This window comes from Convolutriloba macropyga, chromosome 3 (genome assembly GCF_964194025.1).
Source record: "Convolutriloba macropyga chromosome 3, txConMacr16.3, whole genome shotgun sequence".
NCBI lineage: Eukaryota > Metazoa > Xenacoelomorpha > Acoela > Convolutidae > Convolutriloba > Convolutriloba macropyga.
Window position 1 is genome coordinate 44,069,594 of NC_134470.1, and position 20,524 is coordinate 44,090,117.

The window sequence follows — 20,524 nt, forward strand, 5'->3', positions numbered from 1 at the left end:
CGTTTTCGATGTCTGAAGTTGAGTCATGTTCTGCAGTGTGGTGGAGCTGGTGGTCTTCCTGTTGGATTGGTTTTGATGAGTGTTGTGGTTGCGGAGTTGTGAGATTCTGCTGTGTGGTGATGTTCTCCTGTGTGGAGACTTTTGGTGGGTCTGCTTTCTTTATTATTATGATGTTTGCGTAGCCTGTGTCTGTGTCTGTGTCCTTTGTGGTTTGTTCCTCCCGTGCTTAGATGTTCGCTTTGATTCGGTCTACCACGTTGTCGATGTTTCTTTTTGGACATTTTTGGGTCATGAAGCCATTTGGGGATGATGAGGTTACTATACGCATAGGACTTGATGTTGACGAGTCTGAAGCGAGATTTATTGTCTCAATTGTTTTAGAGTTGGTTAGCGATGACAGATCCATATGGATTAGTGGATGTTGCTTCTGTGCCGGTTGCTGTAGTCTTTTTTTTGCGAGTGTGAGTTTAGTCTGTGCGATTGCCGCCTCTTTCGCTTTTTGCTCGAATGCCGAGGCCTTATCTTATGTTGGTCCAATCGTCTTTTTGGATAGTGAGAGTGCCTTTCTTTTTCGTTCAGTTCGTAGTCTTTGGGAGTTCCTGTTGGGTTTCTCGTTGGATGGTCCTGCTTGATGTTGTGATGGCTGGTTACTTTCCATGTAAGTTGTTCCTGGCCTGTCCTCGTTGGGTCCTTCTTCGCGTGCTTCGGGTGCTCTCGCTGGGGTGCCGCGTTTATTTTGTTCCATAACATGCTGTGTTCCGGTCAGTTGTGCTACTTCTAAACACAATTTACGTATTTTCTCTCCATTTCTATTGTATTCTCGCACTGTCTTACATGCGGCGAAATGTATTAGTCGAGGTTTGTGTTCTTGTGATTGTGGAGGTTGTGTAGGTTTTTGGTATGTTTCTGTTGCTATAGCTAAATCGCTTTTTCGGATTCGTGTATTTGCTCTGTTATGTGTGTCGATTGATATTGTGGTTGGTGTGTAATCAGTTATGGTTCCATCTGGAATTAAATTCCATAATGGTTTTAATGTTCCCCTTGGTGCTGGTGCTCTTCTCATTAGTGTTTTTCTGGCTACTTGTTTTCTTTTATTTAATAGTACGGAGGTCTTATCTCCGAATGTTATACTTAATTTATCGGGTGTTATCTTAATTGGTGATATTCGCTTACGTTTGGACTGTCTTTGTTTTGCTAGGGGAATTGTGTCCGACTCCGCATCTGAGTTTTCTGGCGTATTGTACTGTATGTCCAGGTTTGGTTCGGAGTCCGAAAAGTTCCACATTGATTGTTGGTCGAGCATTGGGCGTCTGAGGATCTTCTTGTCTAAATAGAAGTTCTTTATGTTATTGTATGTGAGGTTATTCGTGTTAGGGTGTGTGACTATATTGCTTGTTTGTGTGTTTGGTTTTCTGCCGAAGTGTGCTTCGAATAGTGTAATTTTTGTGGTTGTGTTTGATATCAGTTTTACGTTTTCTATTATTGCGGATATGTTGCTTGCTAGTGTTTCTTTTGACCAGTTGGTATCTACGTTTATTGCTGCTAGTCTTCTTTTTACGGTTTGTATTAGACTTTCGACCATTCCTGTGCCTCTGTGATCTCCCGTTGGAGCTAGTAATAGTCTTATGTTGTTATCTTTGCAGAAGATTTCAAAGTTTTTTGCTTTGAATGCTTGTGCTTGGTCGTACATTACTGATCTTTGTATTCTGTGAAATTTTATGTATTCTTTTAGGTAGCTTATGGCTGTATCTGTGTCACAATTATCATATGTTTCCGCGTGGGGGTATCTGGAATATCTGTCTATTGTTACCAATATATGTGTGTCTCTGTTGTTGTTTGTTATTGGGCCTGCAAAATCCATTTGGATTTCTTCGTTTGGTTCTGATAGTGTTGGAAGTGATGTGTGCTTGTTTTTTGGAATGATGGGTTTCAAGTTTTTTACCTGTCTTTGTGCACTGTTTGCATCTTTGCGCTAGCGCTACTTCGTCCCGATGGATTTGCGGATACCATATTAATTGGGCTAAGTAAATCATGCCGGCTTGGCCTGGGTGGGTTTTGTGCACTGAGTCGATAACTGTTTTCCGTAATTGAGTAGGGATATACATTTTGCCATCATAGAGAATGCATCCATTTGGATTAACTGAAAGATCTTTTCGGAGGCTGTACCAGTATTTAGAAAAATTTTTGATTGCGTTCCAATCTTGCAGCTCTATAAGTCTGCGGATTTTGTTGCTGTTTGTATCGTTTTCGATTGCTTCCGCTATAAATAGTTCACCGAAAACTTTATGCAAGATTAGTAAGTAATCTGGGGAATATTCGAGAGTAATATCTTCAAAGGGGTTTTTCACAATGTGGGGATTCAGTGGTTTCAGTCCTAGTCCAATATTTGATATACGGTCTGTTTGGGTGCCGATGGTAATGGCTTTGGGGGGCGTAATGGAATTTGGAGTTTGGGGATTGTCTGATGGGGTGTTAGTATGGTCTATTGATGACATGTTTTTCTTGTTTGGGCCACGAAATCTTTTTGTAATTTGTTCGAATGTGTTAATGTTGGGTTTATTTCTTGTACAAACGTTTACGAAAAGTGGAATAATAGAGAACGACTGTTTTGTGCTACGAAAATGGCTAAAAGCGTTTTGCTTTGTTTGTTTTCGTTCACTTGTCTGTTTTGCGCCATTTTGTGCTGGTATATTTGCTGCGATCCTATTGAATGAACTTTTGTCTGCTCTTTTTAGCATAAATTTGAATGAGTCAATTAAGTTAATGACGAAATTTTTGTCGTCTTTTGATATTGGTATCGCTGCTGAGGTCGGATGTCTTCTGAAGTAGTCCGCGAATCCCATGTTTTTTCCCGCAATATGTTCTACTGAAAAATTAAAGGGTAAAAGTCTATCTACTAATCTTGTTAGTCTGCTTTGATATGTTTTATTTCCCCTATTGTCTTTTAGTGCTGATAATAGGCTTGGCGATCCGTTTGGAGTGTGAAGCGTGACCCTTATTTGAAGTGTTCTATTGACCATACTACTGATAGTAACTCTAATTCATTTATGCTGTATTTTTGTTCGTTGGTGTTTAAAAATCTACTCGCGTATGCGATTGGGTGTCATCCATTATCGTATTTTTGTTCGAGGCAGGCTCCTTTTCCTTCCTTACTTGCGTCGCAGTGGACCCTTGTTGTTCGGTTTGTGTCGAAGGGCTTGTTTTCTATTATTTGTCTGATTGCGTTTTTTATTTGGTGGATTGATTTTGTGTGTTCTTCATTCCAACCTAATTTGTTGTTTTTTTCTTTATGTGAAAAAAATGGTCGGAGTGGTGCTAATATCTGTGAGAGGTTGGGGATACATTTTTGTAAGTGGTGTATGCTGCCCAGGAGCGATCTGAGTTGTTTTAGGGTTTTTGGTGGGTCCATTTTTATGATGGCTTCGGTTTTTCGTTCCGTTGGTATTATTCCATCTGGATTTATTTTGTATCCCAACCATGTTATTTCTGTGACCGCAAATTCGCATTTATGTAGGCTTATCGCCAAGTTTTCTTTGTCTGACTGGGCGAGTAATTTATTTAGTTCATCTTCATGGTTTGTAAGTGTTCCTTTAGTTATTATTATCATATCGTCTAAAAATGCGTGTGCTGAATTGATGTTTGCTAGTGTAAAGTTCATTATTTTTTGGAATGTTGCTGGCATATCTATTAGTCCGTAAAAGCCGTTTATGAATCTGTAAGTTCCTGTAGCGTTTCCTCTCAATATGTTGAAGTTGCAATGTTTTTGCGTTTCTTCGTGTAAGGGGACTTGGCTATATGCGTATTTTAAGTCTATTTTTTAGAAGTATAGTGTTCTTGTTTTTTGTTTAAGTTCGCTGATCTTACAAGCTATCGTATCCATCCATCAAGTGGTCCATACTTTGCATCTGGTATTTGTTTTTGTGAATAGCGTCATTTAGTTTTTTTTAATCTAGTGCTATTTTTATGGATTTGTCGTGTTTTACTGTGATTACTACTGGACTGATAAAATATTCGTCAGAGCATTTGTCTAATTTAATTATTTGTTTATCTTCTATGAGTTTATTTAATTCTCTTTCTACTTTGTCTATTAGATGGAGTGGAACTCGTCTTCCTTTGTGCTGTGTGGGGTGGAATGAACTATGGAATGTGGATTTTGCTATGTAGTTTTTTGATTTTCCTATTCTGTTGCATAAGTGGGGGTAATTTTTGAATATCCATTTTGCAATGTTGTTTTGTATTGGTTGTATGTTATGTATTTTCTCACCTGGTCTTTTGTAGGTTAATTCGATCCCAAGTTTTTGGAGGGTGTCCCTGCCTAGTAGGTTCACTGTGTTTTGCGGGACAACGAGGATTTGGCAGTTGTGTGCCGTTGTGTTGCCCGTTACTAGATCCAGTTGGATTGAGTAGTCCACTTTTACTTTGTTGTTGTTGAAGCATCTGAACTCTCCGTTGTTCTTATCCTGTTTGACGATTTTGTTGCCAAGTTTCGTTATTAGGTGTTGTGCGGTGCGCCGTGAGATGATTGATCGTGGGCTGCATGTGTCTACCAACCAGTTGATGTCCTCGTCTTTACTTTTTTTTGTATCCAGAATTGTCCTTGTTGGTTTTTGTTAAAGTCTTTTTTGGTTACTGTAGTGAAATTTAGTGATTGGATAAAATTTATGGAACTCCAGTCTTCCCTCATTCCTCTGATGTAACATGTGTTCTCGGGGTCGATTGTTTCTGTCTCTTCTTCTTCCTCCTCTTGGATTGACTCATTGTCAGGAATTGATTGTATATTACGGACTCGTCTTGTGTTCGTTTGTTGTTGTGTATTGTTTTGTTGTTGGCTTTTGTTGTTGTATGTTTGGTTGTTCCTTTGTGTATTTTGTATTTCCGATCTTCTTGGTGGCATTTCGGATCTGCAAACTTTGGCGTAGTGTCCTACTTTTTTACAGATGTTACATGTTGAGTTTTTTGCTGGGCAATTGTCGAGGTGTCCTTTGATGAATTTGTACCCACATTTCCAGCAATCTGGAACCTTGTTGTTATTTGATGGTGTGGGGAGTATGCTTCTTCTTTGTGTTTGTTGTCTTTGTCTTTGTATTAGGTTGATCCACTTGGACTTTGTGCGTGAGTGTTGCTTATCCGTTGTTGATTTTCTTGTCCTCCTACTCTTGTGATTGCGTAGTGTAATGTTTCTAGGGGGTCTCTATCTTCTAAGAGTAGATCCATTTGGATCTGCGGATTCGACATTCCCTGTATAAAAATACTTTTGACCAAGCTGTCTTCTAGGTCTTCCCAGTTGCATAGCACTGCTTTGTGCTTTATTCTTGAGTGGAATTGTTCTAGTGATTCGCCTGGGTTCTGTGTGCATCTGAAAAATTGGAATCTGTGGAATGTTTCGTTTCTGATTTCTTTAAATGTGTCCTGTAGATTTATTACTAGTGCATCTGTTGTACATTTGGATAGTTCTGTTTGTGGATTGCGCTGATGAAATATGTTTGTTCCTTCTGATCCGAGTGAGAGATGGATTAAGCTTTTTACTTTGTTATCGACTTCGTCCAATTTTGAATTGTCTATCATTGGACCTTGGCCTCTACTACTTGACATTGATTTTTCCAATCTACTTTTCTTTTAATGCTTCTCTGTTCTCTCTGTCTCTTTTCTGCTGTTTTTTCGTCAGGAAGTGCTGGTTCGTAGATTGGTTCTTTTGGGTAATCTAATTCTTCTTTGGTTTTGGTCGCAGTAATTTTCCTACCTGAATATTTTTTTGCCGAAATGGCTAGTTTTGTTGTTTTTATCCATTTTTCCCATGTTGTGTGTTGTGCTCCTTTTTACCAAAATAGGGCTACGCCTATTGGTAAACGTGTTAATGCTGACTGCGCCATGTTGTATGGTGAAGGATAGTGGTCAAAAGATCAGTTGCGAAGAGTCAATTCAGACTTGTTTTCACTATTCAGTTTGGCAAAAAGCACTTTGCTTTTTTCTCGCAACATTAGCATAAGCTTTTGTGACAGACAACACCTGTCCATAAGGATTCACAGTTTATGTATACAACGAAAAGATGAAGTTCATGAGTAAGTAAATTTACTGCAACGGTGTAACAAAGTTCTAACACAACGATACTGCATTCCATAGGGAATGATAATACTAGAAATAGAGTTTAACAGTGTTTATAATAGTAGGTGTTATACTTGGTTTCATACATCCTCCACCACAATAATAACAATAACATTAGTAATAATAATAAGTATAGTAATAATAATAATAATGATAATAATAATAATAATAATAATAATAAAAATAATAATTTCAATATTTATAATAATAATAATAATAACAATAATAATAATATTAATAATAATAATAATAATAAAAACAAAAATAATAATAGTAATAATAATAATAATAATAATAATAATAATAAAAGTAATAATAATGATAATAATAATAATAATAATAATAATAATAATAATAATAATAATAATAGTAATAATAATAATAATAATAATAATACTAATAATAAAAATAATAATAATAAAAACAATAATAATAATAATAATATTAATAATAATATTAATAATAATAATAATAATAATAATAATAATAATAATAATAATAATAATAGTAATAGTAATAATAAAAATAAAAATAATAATATTAATAATAATAATAATAATAATAAAATAATAATAATAATAATATTAAAACAATAATAATAATAGTAATAATAATAATAATAATAATAATAATAATAATAATAATAATAATAATAATAATAATGATAGTAATACTAATAATAATAATAATAATAATAATAAAAATAATAATAATAATAATAATAATAGTAATAGTAATAATAAAAATAATAATAATATTAATAATAATAATAATAAAATAATAATGATAATAATAAAAATAATAATAATAATAATAATAATAATAAAAATAATAATAATAATAATAATAATAATAATAATAATAGTAATAATAATAATAATAATAATAATAATAATAATAATAATAATGATAATAATAATAATAATGATAATAACAATACTAATAATAATAATAATAATAATAATAATAATAATAATAAAAATAATAATAATAATAATACTAATAATAATAATAATAATAATAATAATAATAATTTTGGTTCCTGCGTAATCGCAACGGAACACCATTAGGCCTACAGTAATCTGTTTTCAGCTGCCCTTTTTCTTATTACTCCCCACATTTCAGACTGTTCTTTTTATGAGCAGCATTGCTCTTTTTTGGTGACTATGGTCACTTTTTTGCGTCTGAATCTTTCACGTGCTACCTTTCATTGCAGCCAACAATGGTCAGGCTCTGGTCAACCTGAAGCTATGGTTAAGTAAAAGCTCATTCTCACGCAGACAGCTTCACGGAGGAAGGGGATTGAGTTCGCAATGATTGGCTTGTGAATCACACACCTTACCTCTCGGCTATCAGGCCAATAACTTAAAAGAAACGTACTTTTTACTAGAGCAGCTTTTAAAACAGAGGGTGGATGAACAAAAAATGAAGATTATTTATTTGAATATTGTTTTGCAATAACAGGAGCTAAAAATAAAATTGATTATGTGAGGAAAAACATAACTCTAGGTCTGCACTTTCCAGAAGAATTTATTCTAAAAAATCTACGAGAAAAAAATTAAATGGAAAGGACATCATTATTGCATTTACTGTTGTTAAATAGATGAAGGCGAGTCAAAGCATCCAACAATTTTTAAATTTTCATTTGAAGACTGTTATTTGGTCTACAATTCTTGTTGACAATAACTTTATTCCAGCTCAGGTTTCTCCGTATTGTAATCTACGTTTAGTAGCAATAAAAGATAAGATTTATCCTGCATTGCATTGCTCTTTAATAATTTAGCGAACCATTTTCAGTTAATCAATAATGACCACCAGTTCATTTGCTAAAATAAACGATCTTCAGCACGCTCGGACCTAGCGCCAAGTCAATCTCAGGAGTGGACAACTCTAATTCAATGAACTGGTGAATGAAATCAAACTGGTCTAATTAAATGAAAGCAACTCTATTTCAAACTCATTTAATTACTCATTCAGAGCAATGATCATGTCACTTTTTACACTAGGAAGTCTCAATCAAAGTGTTGACCAAAACTTCGCAGGCCTAAATTCAAGTCTTGACCAAGACTTAGCAAGTATAAATCCAGCCAAAAAATAGTCTAATATAGGTCCAGAAAACGGCAAAATTAGCCGAAAATTTATCGAAAATCATTCGAAAATAGGTACGGAAAACGACAAATTCAGCGCGAAAATAGCCGAAAATAGGTCTGGAAAGCGACAAAATCAGCCGAAAGATAGTCAAAAATATATCTTGAAAACGCCAAAATGGTTGAAAAATGGTCAAAAATAGGTCCCGAAAACGCCAAAAATTAGCCGAAAAATTATCGAAAAATAGTCGAAAACGACAAAAAGCTTTTTTAATTTTTCCTCTATTAGATAATCCAGGCATAGTCACAGGTTCCGAAATATGCTTCAAATGAATCATTGCTTGAAATGACCCATTGTTACCTCCCTGGGTACTGCAGTAGTGTTTGGTATCAATTCGTACCAGTTTGGTATCAACTTTCAAGACCCCGTTAAAGTGGCCGAAAATTAATCTCGAAATCGTGGCACGTTACAAAAAATTTTGAAATTCAAAGTTTTCTCTGGAAAAATTTTGAAAAGTTGGTTTTGACTTGGGAATCAAGGTCCAAATGTTATCCAAGTCTTGGCCAAGACATGTCAACGAACAAAATAAGACTTGTATTTAGGCTTGCCTAGTACTAATATGGACGTGGAGTTCGGTCCGGGCGTATATTGCTATCGGGCTCACGATTCTTTTGTTAAAAATGGTTTGCTTATCACTCGTTTCACAAAACCGTGAATGTTTCTCATTGTTGTTAAGTATGCCATACCGTAATCCAACAGCATATTGAACTACCTGTTATCCGATAGGTTTTGTTGTAAGGAACTGTCGTAGCCTATAAAATGTGACCCACAATTTTGTAAGTTTTTGTCAATTAACTCAACATGCTGTTGAAATTATTACCTCGTCAGTTAAATTGAATAAATAATATCTCTTTGAACTGCAATGATTTCGTGTAGGTTATTTTTTTGCTTTCCTTATTTGTTGTGTCTGCAAAAATTATGCTTTTCTTCCTCTAAATTCAGAGTCACATTTTCGTCCAATAGTTGATTACAACAAAGCGTTTAACTTTTTTGTTCCTTCTAATAGTCCTTATTTGTTGATGTTTTTCTGGGTTTTTCCCATTATAGCGCAATAATACTTTCAAAAACTACTTCATGGTCTAGTGCACCAAGGCTTTTTAAGTTAAGGGAAATGTCCAATTGTCGGCTTATTTTTTCAGCAAGACAGTTTGAAACCAACTCAACCAAATTCGTTACTTGATTCAACGGCGCTTCTCTTAGATCAAGACAAGAACTGGTTTCCACTCAGAAGCTGAAAATCCATTAAGAAGTTCCATTGAAACGATTTGTATATGTTTTGCAAAAATTTCCCCGAAAACCTGAAAAACGAAAATTTTTTATATCGTAAATGGTCAATTAAATTGGTTTATATTAGTGAGTTAAGGTATGCCTGTTTAGGGAAATCATGGTTGAAATCAGTTCGCAATTGATTCTTCGCCTTTTGTTTGTTCCCAGAAACCCTCACAATCGGGTCTTCAAAATGTTGTCTTCATCAACCCACACAATCGGGTTGAACAGAAATGGATTAAAAATTAGATAGATCAAAGGCCTTTTCTTTTTTCATTGTTGGCTGATTTTTTGTTATGCTTGGCCCAAATTGAAATTATATTGTTTCGCACAAGTTTTTATTCAATCAGCAAAGAATACTGAGCTCGGTCAACAAACTTTTTGAAGAGTGAGGTAAATTTCTAATAACCGTGACTAATTTTTTGACCCTGGATAATATCATTGAAGATTAAGGGCGTGTATTGTGTTGCTTTCTTTCTAAGCTTGGCTTCTGATTACTAGCAATGTTGTTTTCTTAAATTTAATTTCTTTTTTGCCAAAAAAACTTTTTAAATCACTCTATGTCAAGGCAAATGGCGTAAGTTCTTTTTGTTTCCTGCAAACTCCTGAAAAATTTTTAATAATTGCTCATTTGTTTTTCTATCACAATTTTAACGTGGAAATCTTGTATTTTTTGTTTAATTATTCTTTTAAAATTTGTCCACTGACGGTCACACGTTATTATCTGTGTTGAATGATAATTTTTTGTGCTTAAAACCCATCTACCAGTTTTGTAAGTTCAGGCTAAAGAAGTCGGAATTTTTTTTTTCAATAGAAGATCTTAGTTCATTCATAGTTTGTACAATTTTAACTAAAACAAAGAGGCTTGCAGTGTGCGTTCGCACATAATGTTCCGACCCTGCTCATCTACACCAGTTGACTGAATTGTCTACCAACTGAAGAAGAGATAACCAAGTTTTGAAAGCTCACTTACTGATCGAAAAAAAAACTTGTGTAAATTTAAAAAATCATTTAAAAAGCAAGCCCGGAATCAAACTATTTAATATCCCATTATACATAACCAAAGAAATTTGCAATTAAGAAGACTATAAAAAGACGAACAACAAAAATTTCAAATATGAACAACTAGCATCAATTTTTTTTATAAAAGACATAATAACGAAGTCAATAAGCATTGGACAAAACTTAAACTAACTAAGTTCACCTGTAATTTTTTATTAAAATTATGTAACCAGTCCTTATTTAATTTTAGGTAACAAGTTAAAAAAAGAACAAAATGCTGAGTTAAACAAAACATTTTTGTAGATTTTGAAAAGAATTAAAATCAAAGTCTTGAAAATGCAAAATTTTTAGCGTTACATTTAACTGAAAGCAATAAAAAATTCTTGTGTGTCTCCATTATAAGTGATTGAGACTTATCAATTTCCTGTATATTCCATACAACTACAAAAAGAACGAAACACATAAAAAGAAACTTAACTAAATTTTGAGAGAAAACGGTGTCGCAGCGTCTAAAACAGTAACCTATTCAACGAAAAACATTAGATACGTCAAATTAAATCTACGCTAAAAACCATTTCTATGATATGTGAGCTATCATTAATGACACTCTTTAACAATTAAACAAAAGAACAAAAAGGTGGAAAGTAAAATATTAGATTTATAATTATTTGAAATCAATTACATTCAAAGTCATGAAAACCATTAGTTATTAACTAAAATTATTCGATAGTATCTTCACACCTCCCCATTATGTCACGCAAAATTTTCAATTTCGATAATATGTGATAGGTCATCAAAAAGAACGACACACACAGACAAAAATCAGAAAAGCAATAAAATTTGGCGAGAAAAAGTCTCGAAGCAGTTAAAACATTAATCTATTCACTAAAAATTTTTCAAAAAAAATTGATTAAAATTTTTTCTAACACAAAAAAACAGTAATACGACATATGACCCTCATTTTCCATAATATGTATTAGGTCATCAAAAAGAACGACACACACAGACGAAAATCAAAAAGGCAATAAAATTTGGCGAGAAAAATTCTCGAAGCAGTTAAAACATTAATCTATTCACTAAATAATTTTCAAAAAACTTAATTAAGCTTTTTAATAACAAATAACAATAATATGATATATGGCCCCTGATTAATTAGACTAGGTAATAAGTAGACGAATAAAATTATGAAAAAATGCAAAGTTCCAAAATTTTTTTTTTGTAAATAAATAATTTCAGTAATTAAATTTTTGAGCTATCGATCAGAACCATTAAATAGTTTCATTTGTAACTGAAAAATTGTTGATTCCTGGTAATAATCAAAATTTAACACAAATCAAGGCAAGAACGACAATAACACACAAAATCAAAACTTCAATTAAATTTTGCACGAAAACGGTGTCGCAGCTGTTAGAACCCTAATCTGATCAATAAAAACAGTGATATGTCCAATAGCTGCTTGTTGTAACATGAATGGTGTGACGTTAGACTGCACTTTAACCAGACCAGGGAACAAACAGACAAAAAAGAGCAAAAAGAATGTTCAATTATATCTTTTATTTTTTGAAAACAATTTCAAAGTCATTAAGACTATTAACTAATAAAAGAAACGTTAACATTTATTTTGCCTCAAAAATTTTTTTTAGGTTTTACCATTGACCATATAATGTCATACAACTACAAAAAACGGCAACTACAAATTCAAAGAAAAATTATATTTTGCTAGAAAACATCTAGTTTTCGAAGATGTTAAGACTTAATCTATTCAATAAAAATGTACGATATTTTTGTTGGAGCCTTCCTTTAACGCCAATAATGTGACATGATACCTATCATTATTGTGATAAAGTTACAATACAAACAAAACCTCAAAATTACTCAAATGTATAAAAACTGGAAAAGAATTTTAAAGTCGTAGTGTCAGCGCCAGAAAACCATTAAATAAAACATATACAAAACGCCGCAATTGTCACTAAATAAAATCCAAAGGAAAAGGATCAAATTGTTGTTGTCTGGACTGAGTTACAAGTTTGTTGACAAAAGATATATGTGGAAAATCAGAAAAGTTAATTTTTTGTTTGGACACCACATTTTTAATGATCATAACAACAATTAGCTTTCAACTAAAAAAACTAAAAGTAATATTTAAAACTTTTTTTAGGAAGCCAATATTTTTTATAATACTTTTTAATCTTTAAAGAGAAAGTAAACAAACTCCTATCTCTAACAAAAACAACGGAAATCAGTGAAATGTCCCCAAAATTTGAAATCTCGATAACTCCGGCTAAAAAGGAAATTCAAAAATCTTGTAAATCTATGTTCTACTCTGGACGGGCTTTCTAATGATATTACTCACAATTCCTTACAATGAAAATATCCATCGCCGAAAAGTCGCTGAAGAGAAAAACCCATTTGAGTATATAGTTCCTCCCCAACTAAAGTGGGTTGGAACAACAAAGTTTGTTCAATCAAACACGTTATTTATTTTAAGAGTTCTCCATTGCCAAGTTGCGATCTTTTCTACTTTATCTGTGATGACAAAGCTATCGAAAATTGCATATTGGTCGTGCAATGGTTAGTGACCTTTGCTTTTTAAGTCACTGCATTTGACTTTGCGTTTGTAAAGAGAATTGGTCAATGCAAGATTCACTATATTTTTTGTCGCAGCCATTTTTTCGTTTTTCAATCTCAGACTCTCCCATTGTTGTTCGATGATTTTTTGTTTCCGCCCTTCTTGATTAAAATTGATGTGAAATTCACCTAAACCGCAACTAATGTTTTGGATACAATAACAACAACTTTGGTCAAATTTTCTATAATTTTTAGTGTTTTTGTGTTGCAACATTTGGTGGAATATATATAAATTGTCAAATACAATAACCTCGCTCATTTTATTTGAAAGAGCTTCGATCTGTAGAACGCTCAAATTTAGACTTGGAACAACTTAAATTAAGTTTTGGAACAGTAATTTTTTGTCTCTCCCGAACCGTTCAAAGAATTGCAATTCGAAATTTCGTTGTTTGATATCACTTCGAAATAATTTATTTGGAATGAAGAGAATATTTTTTGGGTGGTTTTTTGGTTTTAAAATAGTAAATATTTGTCTGGTAAAATCTTTGTCGGATCTTTGTCTAAAGTTTTTTGGCCTAACAAAAATTTTATACATAAATGGAGCTCAAGAAGATCTCAATGTTGCTTCAAAGACGTCGGGACATAACATCCTTTAAGTTTTGCAGTTTGGTAGCGGCTTTTTGATATGGCGCAAATCAGTCTATGATGCTCTCAAAAGAATCCAATCTCATCATGCGATTAACCAGTGTTTACATGTTTCATATCAGTGCGGGGTTTGAATAGTTCAGACTTTATTGTTTGACTTGTCTAGGACTCCATACATGACAATGACATGAAACTATTACTACAATTTCATATGAACTGTTTGAAATTTTAATGGGGTTTCAGATAGAAAAGCTGCACCAGATGACGTAGAATTTTACTGATTAATTTTTCAACCAGCTTTGTCAGACAGCTGATACTCCTTAACACCGATTATTCTGATTGGCCAATTTCTGATAATTATTCTGATTGGCCAATTTCTGATAATTATCTACAGGAAAACAAATTAACCATGAATACCGGTAAAACTGAAATTCTTTGCGTCTCGAAAGAAAATGAAAATTTTAATCCAATAGTTTATCGGGGACAAGAAATTAAGCCACAAAGTCACTGCAGATACTTGGGTATAATGATTGATTCTAAATTAAATTTTCATGTACAACTCAACAAAGTCCTGTCAAATATGGCCACAGCGATTCGATCCATATATCTTATACGTTATCGGTTACCTCTGAAAGCAGGATTGATACTATTCAAATCCCTAGTCCTTTCTCATTTAACGTTCAGTGCTCTATTTTTTCAAAACTTGAAATTCTCTGCAATGCAGCGAATTAATCGACAAATCAATTGGGAAACTAAAGTTTGCTATATGAGAAAAAAGTTTGAGAGATCTACAGATCTCTTAGTAAAATCTAACACTTTGCCTGCAGAACTTTTAATAAGCCAGATGAGCGTTTCAAAACTTAGGAATGATATTTCCACTGAGAGTTTTTCTCTGAGTGGTAATGTCTTAGTAAGAAAAAACAACAGAACTGAGCAGCTAATTCTCCTAAGGTCAAGCAGTCGATCATTACAAAAAAGAAGCATCCAAAAATGGAATAAACTTCCGCGTGAAGTCCCCACTATCAGATCACGATCAAAGTTTAAACGCATGTTAAAACAGCATCTGCTCCAACAATTCAAACTTGTACCGTTGGAAAGGAACTTTGGTGGCTTCAAAAGTTATTTTTACCTTTAAAAAACGGAACCACTAATTTTGATTTTTAACATTGTACTAATTTTGTATATATAATTTTAAACTTGTAATATTTAACCCCCGGGTTATATTTTCAATTTACTTGTTTAAACAAAAAAAACTAAGTTTTTTGTGTATGCATCAAGAGGAAACGAGGTCAACAAAACCTTAATAATCAGTTATGTCCCTTAAAAACATTTTTAATCGTCAAATGGTACCTGCCAATTATTTTGAATGGTTAATATTGTTGTATTTGTCAGTGAATGAGGTAAATTGAATGAGATTTTTATCAGTAGTAACTTTTTTTAAAAAAAAAACAAAAACAAATTATTTTAGCGGCATCTAATTACTGCTCTGTTAGTTCTTTTTCTGTCTTACTACTTGAGAAAATCATTCAAGAAATTAATATCTACTATTGTCACAAAAAATTGTAACACCGAAACAACAATTATCTCACTAAGCTTAATTTTTCCTAACTGTTCTCCTGATTCACATTGATGTGTTGTCAAATCTCAGCAGTTTATCGTTCGATTTTTTTCAAAATAGGCGGAAAATAAGCCAGACTTGTTTTTGTCAACGGAAGAATTTTGACTTTTCAAAAAACAGAAACAACATATTGTTATTTTTTAATCCTTTTCATGTTTTTCCTCCAATTTTTATTTTTTTCAACTTTTCCATTTTTCCAAGGCGTTGGGGGTTGGGGGTGGTGGTGGTGTTGAGAAAAAGGTGGCTCTGGTCAAAATAATAAGAGAGAGTTGGCTCTGGTCGGAAATCCCTCTGACATAGAATAATCTACAAATGTAAGAGAACTCCAATCCATACTTCGTAACATTTTCTACCACTAATTCTTATATTCCTGTGTTCTTCAAGATTATCCTCATTTACTGTTAGTACTTGCTTTTTATGCCTAAAAAGATCCCTCGGTCTCTCACTATTGCTTTGCGTCACTCCTTTTCGTTCAACACCTACCGGCCTTTGGATATAGCTGACTCACTGCCAGCAAACACTATCTGTTTGCTGCTGTTGGACAAATACTTGCCGACTTTGCAAATTTCTCCCTGCTCTCTCCCTCAAAGTCAAACTCTCCCGCTCGTTTTCCACCAGTTGGAACAAAAACGAAACCTGTGACAACTACTCTCCTCTCTCTCTCTCTCTCTCTCTCTCTTTCTGTCTCTCTATTACACTCTAATTACCTTACTCTCAAAACTGCCACTTGCCAAATGTCAGCTTACCAACTTCCTGTTCTAGGTTTTGGATATTCTGCACTCGACATATTCTCCCTAAAAATTAAAATAATAACACAGACAGTCCTAATCAATTATGATCTCACTCAGATTTTCTTCTTTCTGTACCTATTTTTAGCTGTCATCACTCTCTAGCTGCTCTACCTTCCCTCGTAAATCAGCCTCACTTTACGTTCGCTATTGGCTAAGTAGTTTCTTACTCTATCTTCTATACTAAAGAAAAATCAAATGACAAGACTACCAGTAGTAAAGCTTTAACTCAACTCTTAAACTGCCTCAAACACACCACCGTGCACACCCACAAACTTTCTCTCTCTTTCTCTCTCTCTCTCTCTCTCTCTCTCTCTCTCGCAAACTCTCTCTCTCTCTCTCTGTGTGTGTGTGTGTGTGTGTGTGTGTGTGATTTGACTCCAATTTGACTCTGTTTAAAGGTTTCTTTTTCCTCTCGTTGTCACCGAAATTCAATCTTTCTCTCTATTTCTTCGTCATTCTTGCAAAGTCCAACGTTCCACATTGACCGTTTAAAAGGCAACCATTTCAATTCTCAAGAAGTATCTCGAGAGCCAACCCAGGAGCACCACTGTAGAATTTTGTACTTAGCTTAGGCTGACTAGCTGGTGACGGACCAGCAATTTGAAAAGAGGGTTTGCTGGCGCCGAGAGATGTGTGAGGGTTGATTTTTCTACACATTGCTATTGTATACTCTTGTCCGCCGTTAGAAACTCAAGTTGAGATGTTTATTTGATTCAAGAAATGAAATAACGTCCAGTTGTTATATAAGAAACGTATGGGATTACTGAAAGAAACCAAAATTCGACATATTTTTTTACAAAAGATGGCTCATATTTTTAGCTTCGTAATAAAATTCATTAAACTGAGAGCTACTGTTCTTTATCTCTACAAAATCTCTGTGGAAGTAACTCTCAATTAAGCGGCTTGATCTCATCGCGGTGTTCCGGTGTTCTCATTTTGCTAAGTTAATTCAACTCCCTCAACAGTGTTGTTGTTTTCGCAACTTTTCTACAGGTAAATTCCTAAGCTACAGCTCTGTTGTAGTAATGTTATGGCCCTCCGCGTTAGTTAAATATCACGCAAGAACGTACAATAATAAACAAACTAAAGGTTTTGTTCGCATCGCATCTATGGACTACTTTATTTAAGCCCTTCTTACGTAAGGTATTGCTATGACTTCAAACCCACAATCAAATGATCGAATTGCCTTCTTTACACATACCTGGTTATAATTCAAGCTATTCAAACTAGCAGAAGCTGTGCCAGACTTCTGCTAGTTTGAATAGCTTGAATTATAACCAGGTATTTATAAACAAGACGCTAAAAAGACGCTAACAATTCATCAATCGGCCAACCACTCAAGAATTTAGTCTTTTCTGAAAGTTTGAAAGTCCCTCATGGTATCATAGAGAAAACTCCCCAAAAATGACAACAAAAAGCTTGCCTCAACGTGTTTACTTACTCCCTGCCAAGTTTGATCAGGCTAAGGTGAAAACTTGGTGATTACTAATCTTTATAAATTCGGTACCCCCAGAAAATCAATGTTGCACCCTCTCTTCAACTTCAAACTCCGCCTTATTTGGTTTCACATAAATTCTGTTCGCCAAATGGCGTTGAAATGCAAGCCAATAATCTTACTAAAAAATTTTGGGGAACAGATTTTCGGAATTCAAGTCCTATCACTTTTAATTACGACCTTATGTGATAAAAGTCACATTTTCCAAATTATGCAATGGAGGAGAAATTCTCTTCGTGTTGCCTTAATTAGGATTAATTGGATTAAGTGACAAAAAATGATGGTCAATTAGCAAATGGCATAGTGCAAGAAAATCATTTCTTGGTTTTATAAAAAAAACACAAGTTTTGATATTTGTCTATTGCAGTAGGCGTTTTTTTTAATTGTTTGAAAGCTTCCTTTTCTGTTCAAGTGATAGTAGATATTTTCTCCCGTTTATGCATTATGTTAAAAAGATGACACAACTGAACATACAACTCCTTTTTCAAATGTTTTCCAAATTGCAATATATTACTTGGTGCCTGTTGAATGATTGACACAAGTACAGACATTTTTTTCCTGGTAACCATTTTGTGTTTCTAACAAGACCTTAATTGTCTCGTTTTCTTTTTAAAGTGCCTTCAACAGACAAGACGTCAAAAAAATGTTATAATGACAATTCAGATGCATGTCTGCGCAAGGGTGATTTATTGTTTCTATATTATGCCATGTCTAGAGATAGATTCCTATCACACAAACAGAGAATAATGAGAAAAATGCGAATAGGCTAAAATGAGAAATCAAATTGAAAATATCGAGTTACCTTCCCTCAATGCACTACATTATCAATTTTGAGCCTGGAGAGTTAGTTGGTTTTGCCTGTTGTTGTATTAGTAATACCTGTGCTTTGTACCTACGGTATCAAGTCACATTATGTGTTTCAAATTATCTGTAGTGCCTATGAAGTTGTTCCCCAAACTCACTCATTCAACTGAGCGAATTTCAATTGAGCAGAACAACGTATTCGTTAGACCTACTAAAAAATTATACTGCTGTCCCATTAAGTCTAACAATCATGTGACGTGGTATAACTTCTAACCAGTTCGTATAACGAGCAACCCGCGGCCTTCATAACATCTAAAGGACTTTTTAGGCATTACAAAATTTATGGTTGTTAATATAAAACTTAAAATTCAGTGAACAGAGAATTATTGTCAATGAAAGTCTCAGGACATTTTTAATCGCCCCTATTTTAGCTAGTAATTATTGTATCAATAATTACGCCTATAAAAGTAGAACTGAGGGAATATTGTGCTCCTGAGATTAGGGTGAAAAACCCTTCGCGACCTCAATTTTTCATTTATAACTTTAGTTTCTTCATTTTTGCTGTTTTTATTAACTGCACATTTTCTGTATTTGTAAAAAGGATTTGTGAAAAGAGAATAATTACCATTGAGCATAATCGAACTTTGTTTTATTTTAGTTTCTGAGGTACGCATGATCAAGGTCTAAAATAGTTCCGTATAGCTTATTTTGTGACTGAAAACCTAACCAAAAGCATGCTCATTTTGCCGTTAATCATTCATTCATTGGTAGACAGCAAACGACGCAGGTCTCCTCAAGTTGACGTTACATTTTTTAAAACTCCAAAAAATTTTATCATTGAAGTTGTTTAGAGTGTATCGCCTTTCATCTTACCTTAGCACCATTAGAACTTTTTTCAGCTGTTAGTTTGCGAATTATGCCAGGTTGTGTGTCATAAAACATTATATTAAAACTTATTATTACCTATCACAGTTATCTCATTAATTTGTCACTATTTATCATGTCAGTTTGTAATCTCCTGTATGTACAATTTAAAGATATATTCGACAGTAAACATGTATATTTAATCTAAACACTAACTTTTTCGGTCAATTTTTTCCTCTGTCAGTAGTGAGTGAGATTCTAAGTTTCCACTCCCTTCTATATCTTCAGGCCAACAGCGGCACCTCGCACAAGCAGTGGTACAGAGGAAAGAGAGTGAGAGAGGTATATAGGTGGGGGTATATAGATTTGCCTCCCACCCACCCACCAATCCAACTAAGCACCAAGCAGGCAAAGTGGGAGAGAGGGAAAGAGGGAGAGAGAAAAGAGCAGCAGAAACAACTACCTACACTTATTGCTCTTCATCTTAGGGGTGCTTCAAGTAAAGAGCACTTAACGTACATCCCAACGAGCAGGCGGTGGCCATACAACTACAGAGACGTTTTGCGACAATTTGGCCTTAGAACACGCGCGCCGCCAACTATCAATCGATCTATCTACTCAGACGTATACTACCCATCTATACATACTATTCTACCTATACTACACAACCCGCGGGATTTGCAGTTCTATCTATACGTCAGTTGGTACACCCCACTAGCGAAAAGGGGCGAATATATCAACTACTCAACAGACATTTTTAGCCCAAATACGAAGACACGGGATAGAGAGAGAGAGAGAGAGAGAGGAAACGGGGACAAAACTTGAGAATGGAAAAAGTTGAGACATTTGGGAAATGAATTGGTGTCCTCTGTTTATGTGCCGGACAATCTCTACTCTTGTGAACAAATTGCGGTAAGTCAACCTATCACTATTAACAGGTTTCTCAGGGAGATATGGATAAGTCAGATGTGTTTAGAAGGACTATCTGACGCTTCATATTTTCCCGTCCAGTAAAATGAGAAGACGCATAGTGAATGTTCTCTAGATAAATTGTAATTACAATATGATCATTTGTTGCACGATTACTCAAGTTCTCAAGTTTTGACATATCCTAAATGAGGATCTAAATTTTTGGTAAATCAGGTTATCTTGAATTTTATGCTTTACGAAATTTCGATAGATTGAACTAATTGAAAGTTCTGTTGGTCATCACTGCACAAC

General features: G+C 34.1%; 1 protein-coding gene across 1 annotated transcript in view; it reads left to right on the forward strand.

The window, feature by feature from the left end:
- The window catches only part of LOC142336638 (uncharacterized), a 192,653-nt gene that overhangs the window by 36,832 nt on the left and 135,297 nt on the right, over positions 1-20,524 (forward strand). Inside the window, exon 2 of the mRNA XM_075385547.1 lies at positions 19,592-20,215. The gene's annotated coding sequence lies outside the window, so the exon portion shown is untranslated. The remainder of the gene's footprint in view (positions 1-19,591; positions 20,216-20,524) is intronic.